Genomic DNA, 19,022 nt, shown 5'->3' on the forward strand with positions numbered 1-19,022 from the left:
CTCGGGTGCAATTACAGGTAGCGCAATAAATCAAAGTGAATTGTCTGCAGGAGGCCCTGGTGCATGAATCTGTGCAGCGGGGACGACCTCGGACGACCAGTGGCCGAGAAAACCACCGTCTCATGGGGTCGGACTGTCAGGGTCATTAAAAAATCCAATATATATCTGGTGATAACTCGGGTGCTATTAGAGATAGCGAATTAAATCAGAGTGCATTGTCTGCAGGAGGCCCTGGCGCATGAATCTGTGCAGCGGGAACGACCTCGGACCACCAGGGGCCGAGAAAACTACCGTCTCATGGGGCGGACACTCAGGGTCAGGGAAAAATCCAATATATATCTGGTGATATCTCGGGTGCTATTAGAGATAGCGCAATAAATCAAAGTGAATTATATGCAGGGGGCCCTGGCGCATGAATCTGTGCAGCGGGATCGACCTCGGACCACCAGGGGCCGAGAAAACCACCGTCTCATGGGGCCGGACACTCAGGGTCAGGGAAAAATCCAATATATATCTGGTGATATCTCGGGTGCTATTAGAGATAGCGCAATAAATCAAAGTGCATTGTCTGCAGGAGGCCCTAGCGCATGAATCTGTGCAGCGGGAACGACCTCGGACCACCAGGGGCCGAGAAAATCACCGTCTCATGGGGCCGGACTGTCAGGGTCAGGGAAATATCCAATATATATCTGGTGATATCTCGGGTGCTATTAGAGATAGCGCAATAAATCAAAGTGCAATGTCTGCAGGAGGCCCTAGCGCATGAATCTGTGCAGCGGGAAGGACCTCGGACCACCAGGGGCCGAGAAAACCACCGTCTCATGGGGCGGACACTCAGGGTCAGGGGAAAATCCAATATATATCTGGTGATATCTCGGGTGCTATTAGAGATGGCGCAATAAATCAAAGTGCATTGTCTGCAGGAGGCCCTAGCACACGAATCTGTGCAGCGCGATCGACCTCGGTCCACCGGGGGCCGAGAAAATCACCGTCTCATGGGGCCGGACTGTCAGGGTCAGGGAAAAATCCAATATATATCTGGTGATATCTCGGGTGCTATTAGAGATAGCGCAATAAACCAAAGTGAATTATCTATAGGAGGCCCTAGCGCATGAATCTGTGCAGCGGGAACGACCTCGGACCACCAGGGGCCGAGAAAACTACCGTCTCATTGGGCGGACACTCAGGGTCAGGGAAAAATCCAATATATATCAGGTGATATCTCGGGTGCTATTAGAGATAGCGCAATAAATCAAAGTGAATTATCTGCAGGGGGCCCTGGCGCATGAATCTGTGCAGCGGGATCGACCTCGGACCAAATGGGACCGAGAAAACCATCGACACATGGGGCCGGACTGTCAGTTTCAAGCAAAAATCCAATATATTTCTGGTGATAACTCGGGTGCTATTAGAGATAGCGAATTAAATCAGAGTGCGTTGTCTGCAGGAGGCCGTGGCGCATGAATCTGTGCAGCGGGAACGACCTCGGACCACCAGGGGCCGAGAAAACCACCGTCTCATGGGGCCGGACACTCAGGGTCAGGGAAAAATCCAATATATATCTGGTGATATCTCGGGTGCTATTACAGATAGCGCAATAAATCAAAGTGCATTGTCTGCAGGAGGCCGTGGCGCATGAATCTGTGCAGCGGGAACGACCTCGGACCACCAGGGGCCGAGAAAACTACCGTCTCATGGGGTCGGACACTCAGGGTCAGGGAAAAATCCAATATAAATCTGGTGATATCTCGGGTGCTATTACAGATAGCGCAATAAATCAAAGTGCATTGTCTGCAGCAGGCCGTGGCGCATGAATCTGTGCAGCGGGAACGACCTCGGACCACCAGGGGCCGAGAAAACTACCGTCTCATGGGGTCGGACACTCAGGGTCAGGGAAAAATCCAATATAAATCTGGTGATATCTCGGGTGCTATTACAGATAGCGCAATAAATCAAAGTGGATTGTCTGCAGGAGGCCCTGGTGCATGAATCTGTGCAGCGGGGACCACCTCGGACGACCAGGGGCCGAGAAAACCACCGTCTCATGGGGTCGGACTGTCTGGGTCATTAAAAAATCCAATATATATCTGGTGATATCTCGGGTGCTATTAGAGATAGCGCAATAAATCAAAGTGAATTGTCTGCAGGGGGCCCTGGCGCATGAATCTGTGCAGCGGGATCGACCTCGGACCACCAGGGGCCGAGAAAACCACCGTCTCATGGGGCCGGACACTCAGGGTCAGGGAAAAATCCAATATATATCTGGTGATATCTCGGGTGCTATTACAGATAGCGCAATAAATCAAAGTGCATTGTCTGCAGAAGGCCGTGGCGCATGAATCTGTGCAGCGGGAACGACCTCGGACCACCAGGGGCCGAGAAAACTACCGTCTCATGGGGTCGGACACTCAGGGTCAGGGAAAAATCCAATATAAATCTGGTGATATCTCGGGTGCAATTACAGATAGCGCAATAAATCAAAGTGAATTGTCTGCAGGAGGCCCTGGTGCATGAATCTGTGCAGCGGGGACGACCTCGGACGACCAGTGGCCGAGAAAACCACCGTCTCATGGGGTCGGACTGTCAGGGTCATTAAAAAATCCAATATATATCTGGTGATAACTCGGGTGCTATTAGAGATAGCGAATTAAATCAGAGTGCATTGTCTGCAGGAGGCCCTAGCGCATGAATCTGTGCAGCGGGAACGACCTCGGACCACCAGGGGCCGAGAAAATCACCGTCTCATGGTGCCGGACTGTCAGGGTCAGGGAAATATCCAATATATATCTGGTGATATCTCGGGTGCTATTAGAGATAGCGCAATAAATCAAAGTGCAATGTCTGCAGGAGGCCCTAGCGCATGAATCTGTGCAGCGGGAACGACCTCGGACCACCAGGGGCCGAGAAAACCACCGTCTCATGGGGCGGACACTCAGGGTCAGGGGAAAATCCAATATATATCTGGTGATATCTCGGGTGCTATTAGAGATGGCGCAATAAATCAAAGTGCATTGTCTGCAGGAGGCCCTAGCACATGAATCTGTGCAGCGCGATCGACCTCGGTCCACCGGGGGCCGAGAAAATCACCGTCTCATGGGGCCGGACTGTCAGGGTCAGGGAAAAATCCAATATATATCTGGTGATATCTCGGGTGCTATTAGAGATAGCGCAATAAACCAAAGTGAATTATCTATAGGAGGCCCTAGCGCATGAATCTGTGCAGCGGGAACGACCTCGGACCACCAGGGGCCGAGAAAACTACCGTCTCATTGGGCGGACACTCAGGGTCAGGGAAAAATCCAATATATATCAGGTGATATCTCGGGTGCTATTAGAGATAGCGCAATAAATCAAAGTGAATTATCTGCAGGGGGCCCTGGCGCATGAATCTGTGCAGCGGGATCGACCTCGGACCAAATGGGACCGAGAAAACCATCGACACATGGGGCCGGACTGTCAGGGTCAAGCAAAAATCCAATATATTTCTGGTGATAACTCGGGTGCTATTAGAGATAGCGAATTAAATCAGAGTGCGTTGTCTGCAGGAGGCCCTGGCGCATGAATCTGTGCAGCGGGAACGACCTCGGACGACCAGGGGCCGAGAAAACTACCGTCTCATGGGGCCGGACACTCAGGGTCAGGGAAAAATCCAATATATATCTGGTGATACCTCGGGTGCTATTAGAGATAGCGCAATAAATCAAAGTGCATTGTCTGCAGGAGGCCCTGGCCCATGAATCTGTGCAGCGGGAACGACCACGGACCACCAGGGGCCGAGAAAACCACCGTCTCATGGGGCGGACACTCAGGGTCAGGGGAAAATCCAATATATATCTGGTGATATCTCGGGTGCTATTAGAGATGGCGCAATAAATCAAAGTGCATTGTCTGCAGGAGGCCCTAGCACATGAATCTGTGCAGCGCGATCGACCTCGGTCCACCGGGGGCCGAGAAAATCACCGTCTCATGGGGCCGGACTGTCAGGGTCAGGGAAAAATCCAATATATATCTGGTGATATCTCGGGTGCTATTAGAGATAGCGCAATAAACCAAAGTGAATTATCTATAGGAGGCCCTAGCGCATGAATCTGTGCAGCGGGAACGACCTCGGACCACCAGGGGCCGAGAAAACTACCGTCTCATTGGGCGGACACTCAGGGTCAGGGGAATATCCAATATATATCTGGTGATATCTCGGGTGCTATTAGAGCTAGCGCAATAAATCAAAGTGCATTGTCTGCAGGAGGCCCTGGTGCATGAATCTGTGCAGCGGGAACGACCTCGGACCACCAGGGGCCGAGAAAACCACCGTCTCATGGGGCCGGACTGTCAGGATCAGGGAAAAATCCAATATATATCTGGTGATATCTCGGGTGCTATTAGAGATAGCGCAATAAATCAAAGTGAATTATCTGCAGGGGGCCCTGGCGCATGAATCTGTGCAGCGGGATCGACCTCGGACCACCGGGGGCCGAGAAAATCACCGTCTCATGGGGCCGGACTGTCAGGGTCAGGGAAATATCCAATATATATCTGGTGATATCTCGGGTGCTATTAGAGATAGCGCAATAAATCAAAGTGAATTATCTGCAGGGGGCCCTGGTGCATGAATCTGTGCAGCGGGATCGACCTCGGACCGCCAGGGGCCGAGAAAACCAACGTCTCATGGGGCCGGACACTCAGGGTCAGGGAAAAATCCAATATATATCTGGTGATATCTCGGGTGCTATTAGAGATAGCGCAATAAATCAAAGTGAATTATCTGCAGGGGGCCCTGGCGCATGAATCTGTGCAGCGGGATCGACCTCGGACCACCGGGGGCCGAGAAAATCACCGTCTCATGGGGCCGGACTGTCAGGGTGAGGGAAATATCCAATATATATCTGGTGATATCTCGGGTGCTATTAGAGATAGCGCAATAAATCAAAGTGAATTATCTGCAGGGGGCCCTGGTGCATGAATCTGTGCAGCGGGATCGACCTCGGACCGCCAGGGGCCGAGAAAACCAACGTCTCATGGGGCCGGACACTCAGGGTCAGGGAAAAATCCAATATATATCTGGTGATATCTCGGGTGCTATTAGAGATAGCGCAATAAATCAAAGTGCATTGTCTGCAGGAGGCCCTAGCGCATGAATCTGTGCAGCGGGAACGACCTCGGACCACCAGGGGCCGAGAAAACCACCGTCGCATGGGGCGGACACTCAGGGTCAGGGAAAAATCCAATATATATCAGGTGATATCTCGGGTGCTATTAGAGATAGCGCAATAAATCAAAGTGAATTATCTGCAGGGGGCCCTGGCGCATGAATCTGTGCAGCGGGATGGACCTCGGACCACGAGGGACCGAGAAAACCATCGACACATGGGGCCGGACTGTCAGGGTTAAGCAAAAATCCAATATATTTCTGGTGATAACTCGGGTGCTATTAGAGATAGCGAATTAAATCAGAGTGCATTGTCTGCAGGACGCCCTGGCGCATGAATCTGTGCAGCGGGAACGACCTCGGACGACCAGGGGCCGAGAAAACTACCGTCTCATGGGGCCGGACACTCAGGGTCAGGGAAAAATCCAATATATATCTGGTGATACCTCGGGTGCTATTAGAGATAGCGCAATAAATCATAGTTCATTGTCTGCAGGAGGCCCTAGCGCATGAATCTGTGCAGCGGGAACGACCTCGGACCACCAGGGGCCGAGAAAACTACCGTCTCATGGGGCGGACACTCAGGGTCAGGGAAAAATCCAATATATATCTGGTGATATCTCGGGTGCTATTAGAGATAGCGCAATAAATCAAAGTGAATTATCTGCAGGGGGCCCTGGCGCATGAATCTGTGCAGCGGGAACGACCTCGGACGACCAGGGGCCGAGAAAACCACCGTCTCATGGTTTCGGACACTCAGGGTCAGGGAAAAATCCAATATAAATCTTGTGATATCTCGGGTGCTATTACAGATAGCGCAATAAATCAAAGTGCATTGTCTGCAGGCAGCCCTAGCGCATGAATCTGTGCCGCAGCAACGACCACGGACCACCAGGGGCCGAGAACACTACCGTCTCATGGGGACGGACACTCAGGGTCAGGGGAATATCCAATATATATCTGGTGATATCTCGGGTGCTATTAAAGCTAGCGCAATTAATCAAAGTGCATTGTCTGCAGGAGGCCCTGGTGCATGAATCTGTGCAGCGGGAACGACCTCGGACCACCAGGGGCCGAGAAAACCACCGTCTCATGGGGCTGGCCTGTCAGGGTCAGGGAAAAATCCAATATATATCTGGTGATATCTCGGGTGCTATTAGAGATAGCGCAATAAATCAACGTGAATTATCTGCAGGGGGCTCTGGCGCATGAATCTGTGCAGCGGGATCGACCTCGGACGACCAGGGGCCGTGAAAACCACCGACTCATGGGGTCGGACACTCAGGGTCAGGGAAAAATCCAATATAAATCTGGTTATATCTCGGGTGCTATTACAGATAGCGCAATAAACCAAAGTGCATTGTCTCTAGGAGGCCCTGTCGCAAGAATCTGTGCAGCGCGATCGACCTCGGAGCACCGGGGGCCGAGAAAATCACCGTCTCACGGGGCCGGACTGTCAGGGTCAGGGAAAAATCCAATATATATCTGGTGATATCTCGGGTGCTATTAGAGATAGCGCAATAAATCAAAGTGAATTATCTGCAGGTGGCCCTGGCGCATGAATCTGTGCAGCGGGATCGACCTCGGACGACCAGGGGCCGTGAAAACCACCGACTCATGGGGTCGGACACTCAGGGTCAGGGAAAAATCCAATATAAATCTGGTTATATCTCGGGTGCTATTACAGATAGCGCAATAAACCAAAGTGCATTGTCTCTAGGAGGCCCTGTCGCATGAATCTGTGCAGCGCGATCGACCTCGGACCACCAGGGGCCGAGAAAACCACCGTCTCATGGGGCTGGCCTGTCAGGGTCAGGGAAAAATCCAATATATATCTGGTGATATCTCGGGTGCTATTAGAGATAGCGCAATAAATCAAAGTGAATTATCTGCAGGGGGCTCTGGCGCATGAATCTGTGCAGCGGGATCGACCTCGGACGACCAGGGGCCGTGAAAACCACCGACTCATGGGGTCGGACACTCTGGGTCAGGGAAAAATCCAATATAAATCTGGTTATATCTCGGGTGCTATTACAGATAGCGCAATAAACCAAAGTGCATTGTCTCTAGGAGGCCCTGTCGCATGAATCTGTGCAGCGCGATCGACCTCGGAGCACCGGGGGCCGAGAAAATCACCGTCTCATGGGGCCGGACTGTCAGGATCAGGGAAAAATCCAATATATATCTGGTGATATCTCGGGTGCTATTAGAGATAGCGCAATAAATCAAAGTGAATTATCTGCAGGTGGCCCTGGCGCATGAATCTGTGCAGCGGGATCGACCTCGGACCAAATGGGACCGCGAAAACAATCGACACATGGGGCCGGACTGTCATGGTCAAGCAAAAATCCAATATATATCTGGTGATATCTCGGGTGCTATTAGAGATAGCGAAATAAATCAAAGTACATTGTCTGCAGGAGGCCCTGGCGCATGAATCTGTGCAGCGGGAACGACCTCGGACCACCAGGGGCCGAGAAAACCAATGACACATGGCGCCGGACACTCAGGGTCAGGGAAAAATCCAATATATATCTGGAGGTATCACGGGTGCTACTAGAGAAGGCGCGATAAATCAAAGTGGATTGTCTGCAGGAGGCCCTAGCGCATGAATCTGTGCAGCGGGATCGTCCTCGGACCACCAGGGGCCGAGAAAACCACCGACACATGGGGCCAGACACTCGGGGTCAGGGAAAAATCCAATATATATCTGGTGATATCTCGGGTTCTATTACAGATAGCGCGCTAAATCAAAGTGCATTGCCTGCACGAAGCCCTGGCGCATGAATCTGTGCAGCAGCAACGACGTCGGAACACCAGGGGCCAAAAAAATTACAGATTTTCGGTTTCCGTCACAGAAGGTCATGTAATAATCCAGCATATATCTTGTGATATCTCGTGTGCTATTAGAGATAGCACGATAAATCAAAGTGAATTATCTGCAGGAGTCCCAGGCGCATGCATCTGTGCAGCGGGAACGACCTCGGACCACCAGGGTCCGAGAAAATCACAGTCTCATGGGGCCGGACACACAGGGTCAGGGGAAAATCCAATATATATCTGGTGATATCTCGGGTGCTATTACAGATAGCGCAATAAATCAAAGTGAATTATCTGCAGGAGGCCCTGGCGCATGAATCTGTGCAGCGGGAACGACCTCGGACCGCCAGGGGCCGAGAAAACCACCGTCTCATGGGGCCGGACACTCAGGGTCAGTGAAAAATCCAATATATATCTGGTGATTTCTCGGGTGCTATTACAGATAGCGCAATAAATCAAAGTGCATTGTCTGTAGGAGGCCCTGGCGCATGAATCTGTGCAGCGGGAACGACCTCGGACCACCAGGGGCCGGGAAAACCACCGTCTCATGGGGCCGGACACTCAGGGTCAGTGAAAAATCCAATATATATCTGGTGATATCTCGGGTGCTATTAGAGATAGCGCAATAAACCAAAGTGAATTATCTGCAGGAGGCCCTGGCGCATGAATCTGTGCAACGGGTACGACCTCGGACCACCATGGGCCGAGAAAACCACAGTCTCATGGGGCCGGACACTCAGGGCCAGGAAAAAATCCAATATATATCTGGTGATATCTTGGGTGCTATTAGAGATAGCGCAATAAACCAAAGTGAATTATCTGCAGGAGGCCCTGGCCCATGAATCTGTGCAGCGGGAACGACCTCGGACCACCAGGGGCCGAGAAAACCACAGTCTCATGGGGCCGGACACTCAGGGTCAGGGGAAAATCCAATATATCTCTGGTGATATCTCGGGTGCTATTAGAGATAGCGCAATAAATCAAAGTGCATTGTCTGTAGGAGGCCCTGGCGCATGAATCTGTGCAGCGGGAACGACCTCGGACCACCATCGGCAGAGAAAACCACCGTCTCATGTGGCCGGACACTCAGGGTCAGAGTAAAATCCAATATATATCTGGTGATATCTCGGGTGCTATTAGAGATAGCGCGATAAATCAAAGTGCATTGTCTGCAGGAGGCCCTGGCGCATGCATCTGTGCAGCGGGAACGACCTCGGACCACCAGGGGCCGAGAAAACCACCGTCTCATGGGGCCGGACACTCAGGGTCAGGGGAAAATCCAATATATATCTGGTTATATCTCTGGTGCTATTACAGATAGCGCAATAAATCAAAGTGCATTGTCTGTAGGAGGCCCTGGCGCATAAATCTGTGCAGTGGGAACGACCTCGGACCACCAGGGACCGAGGAAACCACAGTCACATGGGGCCGGACACTCAGGGTCAGGGGAAAATCCAATATATATCTGGTGATATCTCGGGTGCTATTAGAGGTAGCGCAATAAACCAAAGTGAATTATCTGCAGGAGGCCCTGGCGCATGAATCTGTACAGCGGGAACGACCTCGGACCGCCAGGGGCCGAGAAAACCACCGTCTCATGGGGCCGGACACTCAGGGTCAGTGAAAAATCCAATATATATCTGGTGATATCTCGGGTGCTATTACATATAGCGCAATAAATCAAAGTGCATTGTCTGTAGGAGGCCCTGGCGCATGAATCTGCGCAGCGGGAACGACCTCGGACCATCAGGGGCCGAGAAAACCACCGTCTCATGGGGCCGGACACTCAGGGTCAGGGGAAAATCCAATACATATCTGGTGATATCTCGGGTGCTATTAGAGATAGCGCAATAAATCAAAGTGCATTGCCTGTAGGAGGCCCTGGCGCATGAATCTGTGCAGCGGGAACGACCTCGGACCACCAGGGGCCGAGACAACCACCGTCTCATGTGGCCGGACACTGAGGGTCAGGGTAAAATCCAATATATATCTGGTGATATCTCGGGTGCTATTAGAGATAGCGCGATAAATCAAAGTGAGTTATCTGCAGGAGGCCCTGGCGCATGCATCTGTTTAGCGGGAACGATCTCGGACCACCAGGGGCCGAGAAAACCACCGTCCCATGGGGCCGGACTGTCAGGGTCAGGGAAAAATCCAATATATATCTGGTGATATCTCGGGTGCTATTAGAGATAGCGCAATAAACCAAAGTGAATTATCTATAGGAGGCCCTGGCGCATGAATGTGTGCAGCGCGATCGACCTCGGACCACCGGGGGCCGAGAAAATCACCGTCTCATGGGGCCGGACTGTCAGGGTCAGGGAAATATCCAATATATATCTGGTGATATCTCGGGTGCTATTAGTGATAGCTCAATAAATCAAAGTGAATTATCTGCAGGGGGCCCTGGCGCATGAATCTGTGCAGCGGGATCGACCTCGGACTACCAAGGGCCGAGAAAACCACCGTCTCATGGGGCCGGACACTCAGGGTCAGGGAAAAATCCAATATATATCTGGTGATATCTCGTGTGCTATTATAGACAGCGCAATAAATCAAAGTGCATTGTCTGCAGGAGGCCATAGCGCATGAATCTGTGCAGCGGGAACGACCTCGGACCACCAGGGGCCGAGAAAACTACCGTCTCATGGGGCGGACACTCAGGGTCAGGGAAAAATCCAATATATATCTGGTGATATCTCGGGTGCTATTAGAGATAGCGCAATAAATCAAAGTGAATTATATGCAGGGGGCCCTGGCGCATGAATCTGTGCAGCGGGATCGACCTCGGACCACCAGGGGCCGAGAAAACCACCGTCTCATGGGGCCGGACACTCAGGGTCAGGGAAAAATCCAATATATATCTGGTGATATCTCGGGTGCTATTACAGATAGCGCAATAAATCAAAGTGCATTGCCTGTAGGAGGCCCTAGCGCATGAATCTGTGCAGCGGGAACGACCTCGGACCACCAGGGGCCGAGAAAATCACCGTCTCATGGGGCCGGACTGTCAGGGTCAGGGAAATATCCAATATATATCTGGTGATATCTCGGGTGCTATTACAGATAGCGCAATAAATCAAAGTGCATTGCCTGTAGGAGGCCCTGGCGCATGAATCTGTGCAGCGGGAACGACCTCGGACCACCACGGTCCGAGAAAATCACAGTCTCCTGGGGCCGGACACTCAGGGTCAGGGGAAAATCCAATATACATCTGGTGATATCTCGGGTGCTATTAGAGATAGCGCAATAAACCAAAGTGAATTATCTGCAGGAGGCCCTGGCGCATGAATCTGTGCAACGGGTACGACCTCGGACCACCAGGGGCCGAGAAAACCACAGTCTCATGGGGCCGGACACTCAGGGCCAGGGAAAAATCCAATATATATCTGGTGATATCTTGGGTGCTATTAGAGATTGCGCAATAAACCAAAGTGAATTATCTGCAGGATGCCCTGGTCCATGAATCTGTGCAGCGGGAACGACCTCGGACCACCATCGGCAGAGAAAACCACAGTCTCATGGGGTCGGACACTCAGTGTCAGGGAACAATCCAATATATATCTGGTGATATCTCGGGTGCTATTACAGCTAGCGCAATAAATCAAAGTGCACTGCCTGTAGGAGGCCCTGGCGCATGAATCTGTGCAGCGGGAACGACCTCGGACCACCAGGGTCCGAGAAAATCACAGTCTCATGGGGCCGGACACTCAGGGTCAGGGGAAAATCCAATATACATCTGGTGATATCTCGGGTGCTATTAGAGATAATGCAATAAACCAAAGTGCTTTGTCTGTAGGAGGCCCTGGCGCATGAATCTGGGCAGCGGGAACGACCTCGGACCACCAGGGGCCGAGACAACCACCGTCTCATGTGGCCGGACACTCAGGGTCAGGGTAAAATCCAATATATATCTGGTGATATCTCGGGTGCTATTAGAGATAGCGCGATAAATCAAAGTGAGTTATCTGCAGGAGGCCCTGTTGCATGCATCTGTTTAGCGGGAACGATCTCGGACCACCAGGGGCCGAGAAAACCACCGTCCCATGGGGCCGGACTGTCAGGGTCAGGGAAAAATCCAATATATATCTGGTGATATCTCGGGTGCTATTAGAGATAGCGCAATAAACCAAAGTGAATTATCTATAGGAGGCCCTGGCGCATGAATGTGTGCAGCGCGATCGACCTCGGACCACCGGGGGCCGAGAAAATCACCGTCTCATGGGGCCGGACTGTCAGGGTCAGGGAAATATCCAATATATATCTGGTGATATCTCGGGTGCTATTAGTGATAGCGCAATAAATCAAAGTGAATTATCTGCAGGGGGCCCTGGCGCATGAATCTGTGCAGCGGGATCGACCTCGGACCAAATGGGACCGAGAAAACCATCGACACATGGGGCCGGACTGTCAGGGTCAAGCAAAAATCCAATATATTTCTGGTGATAACTCGGGTGCTATTAGAGATAGCGAATTAAATCAGAGTGCATTGTCTGCAGGAGGCCCTGGCGCATGAATCTGTGCAGCGGGAACGACCTCGGACGACCAGGGGCCGAGAAAACTACCGTCTCATGGGGCCGGACACTCAGGGTCAGGGAAAAATCCAATATATATCTGGTGATACCTCGGGTGCTATTAGAGATAGCGCAATAAATCAAAGTGCATTGTCTGCAGGAGGCCCTGGCCCATGAATCTGTGCAGCGGGAACGACCACGGACCACCAGGGGCCGAGAAAACCACCGTCTCATGGGGCCGGACACTCAGGGTCAGGGGAATATCCAATATATATCTGGTGATATCTCGGGTGCTATTAGAGCTAGCGCAATAAATCAAAGTGCATTGTCTGCAGGAGGCCCTGGTGCATGAATCTGTGCAGCGGGAACGACCTCGGACCACCAGGGGCCGAGAAAACCACCGTCTGATGTGGCTGGCCTGTCAGGGTCAGGGAAAAATCCAATATATATCTGGTGATATCTCGGGTGCTATTAGAGATAGCGCAATAAATCAAAGTGAATTATCTGCAGGGGGCTCTGGCGCATGAATCTGTGCAGCGGGATCGACCTCGGATGACCAGGGGCCGTGAAAACCACCGACTCATGGGGTCGGACACTCAGGGTCAGGGAAAAATCCAATATAAATCTGGTTATATCTCGGGTGCTATTACAGATAGCGCAATAAATCAAAGTGCATTGTCTGCAGGAGGCCCTGGCCCATGAATCTGTGCAGCGGGAACGACCACGGACCACCAGGGGCCGAGAAAACCACCGTCTCATGGGGCCGGACACTCAGGGTCAGGGGAATATCCAATATATATCTGGTGATATCTCGGGTGCTATTAGAGCTAGCGCAATAAATCAAAGTGCATTGTCTGCAGGAGGCCCTGGTGCATGAATCTGTGCAGCGGGAACGACCTCGGACCACCAGGGGCCGAGAAAACCACCGTCTGATGTGGCTGGCCTGTCAGGGTCAGGGAAAAATCCAATATATATCTGGTGATATCTCGGGTGCTATTAGAGATAGCGCAATAAATCAAAGTGAATTATCTGCAGGGGGCTCTGGCGCATGAATCTGTGCAGCGGGATCGACCTCGGATGACCAGGGGCCGTGAAAACCACCGACTCATGGGGTCGGACACTCAGGGTCAGGGAAAAATCCAATATAAATCTGGTTATATCTCGGGTGCTATTACAGATAGCGCAATAAACCAAAGTGCATTGTCTCTAGGAGGCCCTGTCGCATGAATCTGTGCAGCGCGATCGACCTCGGAGCATAGGGGGCCGAGAAAATCACCGTCTCATGGGGACGGACTGTCAGGATCAGGGAAAAATCCAATATATATCTGGTGATATCTCGGGTGCTATTAGAGATAGCGCAATAAATCAAAGTGAATTATCTGCAGGGGGCCCTGGCGCATGAATCTCTGCAGCGGGATCGACCTCGGACCACCAGGGGCCGAGAAAACCACCGTCTCATGGTTTCGGACACTCAGGGTCAGGGAAAAATCCAATATAAATCTTGTGATATCTCGGGTGCTATTACAGATAGCGCAATAAATCAAAGTGCATTGTCTGCAGGCAGCCCTAGCGCATGAATCTGTGCCGCCGCAACGACCTCGGCCCACCAGGGGCCGAGAACACTACCGTCTCATGGGGTCGGACACTCAGGGTCAGGGAAAAATCCAATATATATCTGGTGATATCTCGGGTGCTATTAGAGATAGCGCCTTAAATCAAAGTGAATTATCTGCAGGGGGCCCTGGCGCATGAATCTGTGCAGCGGGATCGACCTCGGACCAAATGGGACAGAGAAAACCACCGTCTCATGGGGACGGACACTCAGGGTCAGGGGAATATCCAATATATATCTGGTGACATCTCGGGTGCTATTAAAGCTAGCGCAATAAATCAAAGTGCATTGTCTGCAGGAGGCCCTGGTGCATGAATCTGTGCAGCGGGAACGACCTCGGACCACCAGGGGCCGAGAAAACCACCGTCTCATGGGGCCGGACTGTCAGGGTCAGGGAAAAATCCAATATATATCTGGTGATATCTCGGGTGCTATTAGAGATAGCGCAATAAATCAAAGTGAATTATCTGCAGGTGGCCCTGGCGCATGAATCTGTGCAGCGGGATCGACCTCGGACGACCAGGGGCCGTGAAAACCACCGACTCATGGGGTCGGACACTCAGGGTCAGGGAAAAATCCAATATAAATCTGGTTATATCTCGGGTGCTATTACAGATAGCGCAATAAACCAAAGTGCATTGTCTCTAGGAGGCCCTGTCGCATGAATCTGTGCAGCGCGATCGACCTCGGACCACCAGGGGCCGAGAAAACCACCGTCTCATGGGGCTGGCCTGTCAGGGTCAGGGAAAAATCCAATATATATCTGGTGATATCTCGGGTGCTATTAGAGATAGCGCAATAAATCAAAGTGAATTATCTGCAGGGGGCTCTGGCGCATGAATCTGTGCAGCGGGATCGACCTCGGACGACCAGTGGCCGTGAAAACCACCGACTCATGGGGTCGGACACTCAGGGTCAGGGAAAAATCCAATATAAATCTGGTTATATCTCGGGTGCTATTACAGATAGCGCAATAAACCAAAGTGCATTGTCTCTAGGAGGCCCTGTCGCATGAATCTGTGCAGCGCGATCGACCTCGGAGCACCGGGGGCCGAGAAAATCACCGTCTCATGGGGCCGGACTGTCAGGATCAGGGAAAAATCCAATATATATCTGGTGATATCTCGGGTGCTATTAGAGATAGCGCCTTAAATCAAAGTGAATTATCTGCAGGGGGCCCTGGCGCATGAATCTGTGCAGCGGGATCGACCTCGGACCAAATGGGACAGAGAAAACCACCGTCTCATGGGGACGGACACTCAGGGTCAGGGGAATATCCAATATATATCTGGTGACATCTCGGGTGCTATTAAAGCTAGCGCAATAAATCAAAGTGCATTGTCTGCAGGAGGCCCTGGTGCATGAATCTGTGCAGCGGGAACGACCTCGGACCACCAGGGGCCGAGAAAACCACCGTCTCATGGGGCCGGACTGTCAGGGTCAGGGAAAAATCCAATATATATCTGGTGATATCTCGGGTGCTATTAGAGATAGCGCAATAAATCAAAGTGAATTATCTGCAGGTGGCCCTGGCGCATGAATCTGTGCAGCGGGATCGACCTCGGACGACCAGGGGCCGTGAAAACCACCGACTCATGGGGTCGGACACTCAGGGTCAGGGAAAAATCCAATATAAATCTGGTTATATCTCGGGTGCTATTACAGATAGCGCAATAAACCAAAGTGCATTGTCTCTAGGAGGCCCTGTCGCATGAATCTGTGCAGCGCGATCGACCTCGGACCACCAGGGGCCGAGAAAACCACCGTCTCATGGGGCTGGCCTGTCAGGGTCAGGGAAAAATCCAATATATATCTGGTGATATCTCGGGTGCTATTAGAGATAGCGCAATAAATCAAAGTGAATTATCTGCAGGGGGCTCTGGCGCATGAATCTGTGCAGCGGGATCGACCTCGGACGACCAGTGGCCGTGAAAACCACCGACTCATGGGGTCGGACACTCAGGGTCAGGGAAAAATCCAATATAAATCTGGTTATATCTCGGGTGCTATTACAGATAGCGCAATAAACCAAAGTGCATTGTCTCTAGGAGGCCCTGTCGCATGAATCTGTGCAGCGCGATCGACCTCGGAGCACCGGGGGCCGAGAAAATCACCGTCTCATGGGGCCGGACTGTCAGGATCAGGGAAAAATCCAATATATATCTGGTGATATCTCGGGTGCTATTAGAGATAGCGCAATAAATCAAAGTGAATTATCTGCAGGTGGCCATGGCGCATGAATCTGTGCAGCGGGATCGACCTCGGACCAAATGGGACCGAGAAAACAATCGACACATGGGGCCGGACTGTCATGGTCAAGCAAAAATCCAATATATATCTGGTGATATCTCGGGTGCTATTAGAGATAGCGAAATAAATCAAAGTGCATTGTCTGCAGGAGGCCCTGGCGCATGAATCTGTGCAGCGGGAACGACCTCGGACCACCAGGGGCCGAGAAAACCACTGACACATGGCGCCGGACACTCAGGGTCAGTGAAAAATCCAATATATATCTGGTGATATCTCGGGTGCTATTACATATAGCGCAATAAATCAAAGTGCATTGTCTGTAGGAGGCCCTGGCGCATGAATCTGTGCAGCGGGAACGACCTCGGACCACCATCGGCAGAGAAAACCACAGTCTCATGGGGTCGGACACTCCGTGTCAGGGAACAATCCAATATATATCTGGTGATATCTCGGGTGCTATTACAGATAGCGCAATAAATCAAAGTGCATTGCCTGTAGGAGGCCCTGGCGCATGAATCTGTGCAGCGGGAACGACCTCGGACCACCAGGGTCCGAGAAAATCACAGTCTCATGGGGCCGGACACTCAGGGTCAGGGGAAAATCCAATATACATCTGGTGATATCTCGGGTGCTATTAGAGATAATGCAATAAACCAAAGTGCTTTGTCTGTAGGAGGCCCTGGCGCATGAATCTGGGCAGCGGGAACGACCTCGGACCACCAGGGGCCGAGACAACCACCGTCTCATGTGGCCGGACACTCAGGGTCAGGGTAAAATCCAATATATATCTGGTGATATCTCGGGTGCTATTAGAGATAGCGCGATAAATCAAAGTGAGTTATCTGCAGGAGGCCCTGTTGCATGCATCTGTTTAGCGGGAACGATCTCGGACCACCAGGGGCCGAGAAAACCACCGTCCCATGGGGCCGGACTGTCAGGGTCAGGGAAAAATCCAATATATATCTGGTGATATCTCGGGTGCTATTAGAGATAGCGCAATAAACCAAAGTGAATTATCTATAGGAGGCCCTGGCGCATGAATGTGTGCAGCGCGATCGACCTCGGACCACCGGGGGCCGAGAAAATCACCGACTCATGGGGCCGGACTGTCAGGGTCAGGGAAATATCCAATATATATCTGGTGATATCTCGGGTGCTATTAGTGATAGCGCAATAAATCAAAGTGAATTATCTGCAGGGGGCCCTGGCGCATGAATCTGTGCAGCGGGATCGACCTCGGACTACCAGGGGCCGAGAAAACCACCGTCTCATGGGGCCGGACACTCAGGGTCAGGGAAAAATCCAATATATATCTGGTGATATCTCGTGTGCTATTATAGACAGCGCAATAAATCAAAGTTCATTGTCTGCAGGAGGCCCTAGCGCATGAATCTGTGCAGCGGGAACGACCTCGGACCACCAGGGGCCGAGAAAACTACCGTCTCATGGGGCGGACACTCAGGGTCAGCGAAAAATCCAATATATATCTGGTGATATCTCGGGTGCTATTAGAGATAGCGCAATAAATCAAAGTGAATTATATGCAGGGGGCCCTGGCGCATGAATCTGTGCAGCGGGATCGACCTCGGACCACCAGGGGCCGAGAAAACCACCGTCTCATGGGGCCGGACACTCAGGGTCAGGGAAAAATCCAATATATATCTGGTGATATCTCGGGTGCTATTAGAGATAGCGCAATAAATCAAAGTGCAATGTCTGCAGGAGGCCCTAGCGCATGAATCTGTGCAGCGGGAACGACCTCGGACCACCAGGGGCCGAGAAAACCACCGTCTCATGGGGCGGACACTCAGGGTCAGGGGAAAATCCAATATATATCTGGTGATATCTCGGGTGCTATTAGAGATGGCGCAATAAATCAAAGTGCATTGTCTGCAGGAGGCCCTAGCACATGAATCTGTGCAGCGCGATCGACCTCGGTCCACCGGGGGCCGAGAAAATCACCGTCTCATGGGGCCGGACTGTCAGGGTCAGGGAAAAATCCAATATATATCTGGTGATATCTCGGGTGCTATTAGAGATAGCGCAATAAACCAAAGTGAATTATCTATAGGAGGCCCTAGCGCATGAATCTGTGCAGCGGGAACGACCTCGGACCACCAGGGGCCGAGAAAACTACCGTCACATGGGGCGGACACTCAGGGTCAGGGAAAAATCCAATATATATCAGGTGATATCTCGGGTGCTATTAGAGATAGCGCAATAAATCAATGTGAATTATTTGCAGGGGGCCCTGGCGCATGAATCTGTGCAGCGGGATCGACCTCGGACCAAATGGGACCGAGAAAACCATCGACACATGGGGCCGGACTGTCAGGGTCAAGCAAAAATCCAATATATTTCTGGTGATAACTCGGGTGCTATTAGAGATAGCGAATTAAATCAGAGTGCATTGTCTGCAGGAGGCCCTGGCGCATGAATCTGTGCAGCGGGAACGACCTCGGACGACCAGGGGCCGAGAAAACTACCGTCTCATGGGGCCGGACACTCAGGGTCAGGGAAAAATCCAATATATATCTGGTGATACCTCGGGTGCTATTAGAGATAGCGCAATAAATCAAAGTGCATTGTCTGCAGGAGGCCCTGGCCCATGAATCTGTGCAGCGGGAACGACCACGGACCACCAGGGGCCGAGAAAACCACCGTCTCATGGGGCCGGACA

Source organism: Nomia melanderi, unplaced genomic scaffold (assembly GCF_051020985.1).
Source record: "Nomia melanderi isolate GNS246 unplaced genomic scaffold, iyNomMela1 scaffold0035, whole genome shotgun sequence".
In the NCBI taxonomy this organism is placed as follows: Eukaryota; Metazoa; Arthropoda; class Insecta; order Hymenoptera; family Halictidae; genus Nomia; species Nomia melanderi.